At 43.1% G+C, this 6585-nt stretch overlaps 1 protein-coding gene across 1 annotated transcript in view; it reads left to right on the top strand.

Annotated features, from left to right (window-relative positions):
• The first annotated feature begins 226 nt into the window (after positions 1 to 226).
• LOC106882750 (uncharacterized) overlaps positions 227 to 6585 on the top strand; it is a 176212-nt gene continuing 169853 nt past the window's right edge. Inside the window, exon 1 of the mRNA XM_089341209.1 lies at positions 227 to 414. The gene's annotated coding sequence lies outside the window, so the exon portion shown is untranslated. The remainder of the gene's footprint in view (positions 415 to 6585) is intronic.

Raw genomic sequence — 6585 nt, 5'->3', positions numbered from 1 at the left:
TCGCCTTCAATTTCATTTACAAAGTTATTTCCCTTTTAATTACTCTATTTATAACACCACGGTAATAACATTTTTATTTCATATTTCTGCCTTAATAATAATGATAATAATAATAATAATAATAATAATAATAATAATGATTCTTTCTTTATTGGCCGCAAGGTCTGAACACAAAAACATATAGAGACAATACAAAACAAGGGACAAGTGAGGTTCTAAACAGAAAACGTGTAAACAATAAAAAACACCAGTTAACAAAAAAAAATGAACAACAAAAGTGGCTGTGTGGTAAGAAGCTTCCTTCCGGTATTGGAGAGTTAGTCTTCTTCGTGCAGCAGACCAAGGTGGATGTGAGCCAGTTGCGCTCCATCCAAAAAGAAAAAAGAACAACAAAAACAGAGAACGGTCGGCGAGGTAGGTGATTTTGTCTTTTTTTCTTGGCTGGGAGAAATTTATTGTAGTATATTTTTTGTTAATAAATCGCTCACAGCTATGGGACAATTTTGCCTGCTTTCGTTGGCTGCTGTTTTTTGTGTATTGAGGCTTGCGTAGCAAGCTTGTGTTGTGACTTCCTTTCTGGGGGCGTATCTCGACTCGAGAAGTGATTGAACTATTTGTGAAATTATGCAAAAGTAATTTGTTCACTTTTAGTGAATAGTTTTTTGTGAAAATTGTTGTGTTGGGGGCGTATCCTGCCTCCAAGAAATTGAACATTATTACCAATTTTTTTGAAAATTTGTGGAAGCCGTTCCAGTCGCAGGATTCCGTGTTCATGTGGCTTGGAGTACTAGTGACCGGAAAATTGTTCGTTTGAACTGTTGAACTGTGTTCTTTTTTCTTTTTTCTATTTTTGTGTGATTTTTTTCCATCCGAACTATTTTTCTTTCTTCTGTCCTCCGTTCTGTTTTTTTTCTGTGTGACTTTCTGCTAACAGTTGAACAATACAATGAACAATAAGAAAAAAATACCATCTTGGAGTGAGAATTATGCCCACCCAAGAAATGGATAAGGGAAATGGAGGAAAGAACGGTGGTGTTGAGAACTTACTCCAAGTTACTCGACACCATTACGGTCTTTCCTCAAACGGATATAGAAAAAGAATTGGCGGAGCATCTCCCCACCATTAAGTTTATAGCCAGGGGTGCCAAGTATGCAACAATTTGTTTACTATTTGACACCCCTGAAGGGCTCGCAAATTTGCGAGCCAGCCCATTGTAGGGCAGGATATCTTGTTTCTCCCCACTTACTTTGGGAAGAAACTGACACGAGCTTGGATCTGTGGGCTGCCACCCGGCATAGAGCCTGAGTGGATAGAAGACACTATCCGCCAGGGTGGGGGTGGGGGTAGCGCATCCAGGCTCATTGTTAAAATTCTGCCTTCAGCTAATTGAGTTGGGTCGAAAGCTGTGTTGACCATATGGACCCAATCAGCTAAAGATCTGGTCTTCTCAGATTTTCTGAGGATGGCTGGCCAAAGGTACCCGGTGATCCTTGAGGGACGCCCCCCCCCACCCCAAGTGTCACCAGTGCCTGGAGCCTGGCCATATTAGAAAGAACTGCCCCCAGGGCCGTGGCAAGGTCCTGGGGCAGAATAAAGAAAACGTGCCCGCCGCCCCGCTATTGGAGGGGGAGACTTGTCGCCGAGGCACGAAAGTGACCCAGGAGCAGACACCCATTAAAAAATGTAGTTCTGCTCTGCAGGAAAATAATGAGGAGGCAGTAGCCTCAACAGAAAGAGGAAAGAAGAGAAAGGCGAGCATTAATAGTAGCCCGCCGAAACCTCAAACAAATGTAGATGGAAGAGGGATTGAGTTCCCCGGGTAAACCGGCGGACTCTTCTTCTCCCACCGGAGAAAAGGAAAAGAAAAGAAAAAGGTGCCAACAGAGGTTGAACCACCGCCGCTGGGAATTGTGCCACCGACGGTGGAAAAGTCTATCTCTTTACCGGAGGAAGAAGAATCGTTTCTCTTCTTCTACAGAGGTGGGAGATAGAAAAGGAGTTAGAAAAATACCCTAAGGGAGCAACCATGGCTTGCATGCGGGATCCCGAATGGCCTCCGCAGATAATTGTGGAGGCCTTAATGTGGGACACAGTGCAGAAGCTATATGACTTCAGAGAAATAATTTACGTGGTGCCTGGCGACGCCGACACGCCACTCGACGTGTGCCAAGAGAAGGCGTGGGCGTTGATGGGAATCGGACACACAAGTGATGAGGAGGGTTATGCATGAAAGGCGAAAATGTTTCAGTGATAGATATCATGAACAATATGAACATTTGTAAGAGGCTTGTTGCCTCATATATGAGAACAATGTTTTTGGGGATCAAGCAATCGGCGGGCGTTGCTGTTTCCCCCCATTTATTCATTATTATCACTTTCATTACACATGTCCAGCCCGCAGCTTCTTTCTTTCTTTTCCCTTTTCTTCTGTGTAAGGCCGTCATGGCCAATAAAATGAAATAAAGAAGCTTGCTTTCCAACCACATGGTTCCGGGTTCAGTACCACTGCGTAGCACCTTGGGTAAGTGTCTTCTACTGTAGCCTCGGGCCGACCAAAGCCTTGTTAGTGCATTTGGTAGACGGAAACTGGAAGAAGCCCGTCGTATATATATATATATATATATATATATATATACGACGGGCTTCTTTATACAAACATAAACGCACACACATATATATAGACATATATATATATATATATGATGTGTGTGTGTGTGTGTGTGTTTGTGTGTGTGCGTGTGTGTGTGTACCTGTGTAGGTCCCCCCAACATCACTTGACAACGGATGTTGGCGTGGTTACGTCTCCGTAAACTAGCAGTTCGGCAAAAGATTCCGATAGAATAAGTACTAGGCCTCAATAGAATAAATTGTGGGATCGATTTGCTCGACTAAAGGCGGTGCTCCAGCATGGCCTCAGTCAAATGACTGAAACAAATAAAAGAATAAAAGAATAGTGGGGAGATCCAAACAGGGTCAACCAGGGCACCCGAAACATCCTAGTCACCCCAGGTAGGCACCCCTCTTTTCCTCAGCTGCTCTGGCTTACAAACGAATATTCAGAGTAGGCCCATTCACACGAGTCATTTTCGCAACATTCGCCCACCTTTCAACAAAATTATTGGGGTGGGAGGTCAGTACTTCCCTCTCTACCCTCACTTTCCTTTTCAAGTGCAACTTGAATAAGTCGATGAGGGCTCGGCCAAAAGGGAAAGTGTCTGTCTTTAGTCCCGGCAGCGGAAAATAGCCTTCTGGCCAAAAGAAGGCGGCGGGGAATCCTCACTGTGGACTCGTCTGATAACTGGATCCGTCCTACACGAGACAACAGTTGTTCGTCAAAGCTCCACAGGTCAGTAATACACGGACATTGGACGACCAGTTAGTTGATCCCTCCTGACCCCCAGAGTTTCGCCGAATAAGCGCCCTTTCTTGATCTACGCTTGGACAGTAGCTCCGTCAATGAAATGAGCTGCGGTAAATCTTGTTTGACAAACGGCGACCACATCTGCTCACGATTAAGAAAGCACTGTAGATGTCTCCGCATCATTAGCCATGGAATGCCCAGTCCTCCACTCAACGGCTTTTGACAGCAGATGGCCCTTCTGACGAGTGGAACAGCAAGCGCTCCAGCTTGGTCAGCCATGAAACAAGGCAAGGGACGACTGTCAGGGGGTAGTAGATGACAGAAGCGATGTATGCATTCGTCACCTCCACCCTAGTCTTCAGGTACAGTTTCCTCTCTGCCCACTTCTGATGAGATTAGCAACCTTGCTCGTCACCTCCTCCCCCAGTTCCTGTACACTTGGAGATCTAGACCAAATCAGACCCCGAGTAATTTAACCGGTCCTTCCGTTCAGCGCCCTACATCGTTGTCAGTTGACATGGCCCTGCCTCTCCAGGTACCGAGCTGCAGGCCCACCAACTTGTCCTGATCAATTTTTGCTCCTATCACGCTTCATACTCCCTTAAGGTAGTGCTGATCACCTCGATTTCCGAGCTGTCCGACACTATTACGGTGACATTCATCCGCATATGGTGACACGAACATTCCGCATGCCCCACGAAATATCCAACTTTCTTAGTAATGGCTCGTGAGCCGGCACGTACCGAAAGGGAGAGAGTGGATATCCTTGACGGACCGAACGAACGATGCTAAACGATTCCGATAGGTGGTCGTTTACCTTGACCGCAGAACAGATGTCGCTATACATTGCAACTATCCAGCCTCTGAAAACGGGACCGAAACCGGCCGCCGCGAAGACAGCCTCCCAGTCTTGATGGTCGAGCCTGTCAAAAATTTTCGACTGATCGAAATTGATCAGGGTCTTACCCATGCCAGGTCCTTTCCCTACCCTTTTTATGATGTAGCGCGTGAGACGGAAGTTGTCTTTGATAGATCTTTTCGAGATAGCGTATGTCTGCGTCACCGACCAGCTTCCCGACGACAAGCGCCAACATTTATATTTTCCTTGATAATTTATGCAAACTATTTTCGATAAAATCGTTTCTCAATATTAAAACAAAAACGATTTTCCAATTAAAATGTGTTTTTTTCCCCTTGTTTTCCGTCTGCTGTTTTGTTGTTGTTTCTTTCAAAATATTTTTCCTCATTAATTTATGCGAACTGTTTTTGGTAAACTCGTTTCACAATACTCAAAAACATAATAGTAAGTTCACTTGATATGATACAGAAGGAAATCTTGACCTGAATTAATACTACAATGCGTTAAAAATAAAGTAAATGTAACTGAGATGACGATAAGAAATGGCGAACCTTTATCAGATAAACCGGAAACGACAAACTCAAACATCGTTTTCGTGATATTTCCTTCCGTCCGTCCCACCTTATGTCACCGTCGCCGTCATCTCGTCACAATGATAGCCGCTGCTGCTGCCGCTGTTGTTGTTGTTGTTTTTGTTGCTATTGTTGGTGGTGGTGAGGCTGACGGTGGTAGTGGCATTCAACGTCCGACTAAAAAGTCGGACGTGATTGCACATAACTATGTTCAGAAATTCTCCAGCTATGACTTACCTTTTATTTTTCAGGCAAAGCAGGCATAGAATATTTGGGACCACATTTTCTTCTATAAGAAAAAAAATTCTCAATTGTGTGTGTGTGTGTGTGTGTGTGTGTGTGTGTGTGTGTGTGTGTGTGTGTTAGTCAAATTCCAACATAGTCCAATTTTCACAATATATTTCATCTCAAATTATAAACACAAAATTTTCTTGATTTTATTTGACGTAGGAGTTATTTCCCTTGAAAGAAAATCCTGACACCATTCAATTGTCTCCCTTAGGTTTGCACGCTCATAATTTCTTGGCCAATTGAATCCGTTTGCGGTTTTTTTTTTTTTTTTTTTTTTTTTGGCATTGTTTCATTAAGCAAGCAACCTTTCAGTGTAGTCTGTATATAACTTGTGATGATAAATATAACTCTTTCTAATATGGGGAGATGCACAAAATTTTGGGTAAGCGGACAATCGATTACATGGAACCCAGTACTCAAATGGTTCGTATTTTATCGCCTTTTGAAAGGATGAAAGGTAAAGTAGATCTCGGCGGAATTTGAACTCAGAATATAAAAACAGACGAAGCATTTTGCATGGCATGCTAATGATTCTTCCAGCATACCACCTTTTCTTAAATTTTGACACACGGCCAGCAATTTTAAGAGGAATAGGAAGTTAATTACATCAATTTCAAAGTTCAATTGGCACATAATTTATCAGCCTAGAAAGGATGAAATGTAGAGTCGATCTCGGCTGCATTTGAACTCAGAACGTAAACTGGATGGAATGTTGTTAAGTATTTTCACTGAGACGTTAATGAACCTAAAAGCTTACCGCCTTAATGATGGTATCAAATTTTGGCAGCAATTTCGTGGGAGGGAGTAAGTCGATTACATCGAACCCAGTGTTCAACTAGTACTTATTTTATCGACCTCCGAAGGGCGAAACGCAAGGTCGGTGGAATTTGAACTCAGAACGTAAAGACGGACGAAATGCCGCTAAGCATTTTTCCGGCATGCTAATGATTCTGCCAGATTGTCGTCATAATAATAGTGATAATCCTTTCTATTAAAGGCACAAGGCCTGAAATTGGGGTGAGGGGACTAGTCGATTACATCGATCCCAGTGTTTCACTGGTACTTAATTTACCGACCCCAAAAGGAGGAAAGACAAAGTTGATTCAGCGGAAATTGAACTCAAAATATAAGAACGGACGAAATGCCGCGAAACATATTGCCCGGCGTGATAATAAAACCCCTTTCTACTATAGGTACAAGGCCTGGAATTTGAGGGAGGCGACTAGTTGATTACATCAAGGTCAATACTTAACCGGTACGTATTTTATCGGCCACAACAGGATGAAAGGCAAAATTAACCTCGGCGGAATTTGAACTCGGAACGTAAATAAAGGCAAAATGCCACCAAGCATTTTGTCCGGCGCCAATGATTCTCTCTGCTTTCCGCCATCGCATAATAATAGACGTGTTATAGTAATGATTCTTCATATTCAAACTAGATCACATTTTGAAGGAGCTAAACATTAACTCAACATCCAGAAGATTCGTTTTTATTTCCATT

The sequence above is a fragment of the Octopus bimaculoides genome, chromosome 24, assembly GCF_046866305.1.
Source record: "Octopus bimaculoides isolate indiv1 chromosome 24, ASM4686630v1, whole genome shotgun sequence".
Taxonomy (NCBI): Eukaryota; Metazoa; Mollusca; class Cephalopoda; order Octopoda; family Octopodidae; genus Octopus; species Octopus bimaculoides.
Note: the sequence above shows the minus strand (reverse complement) of the source record. Positions and strands in the feature narration are given on the sequence as shown.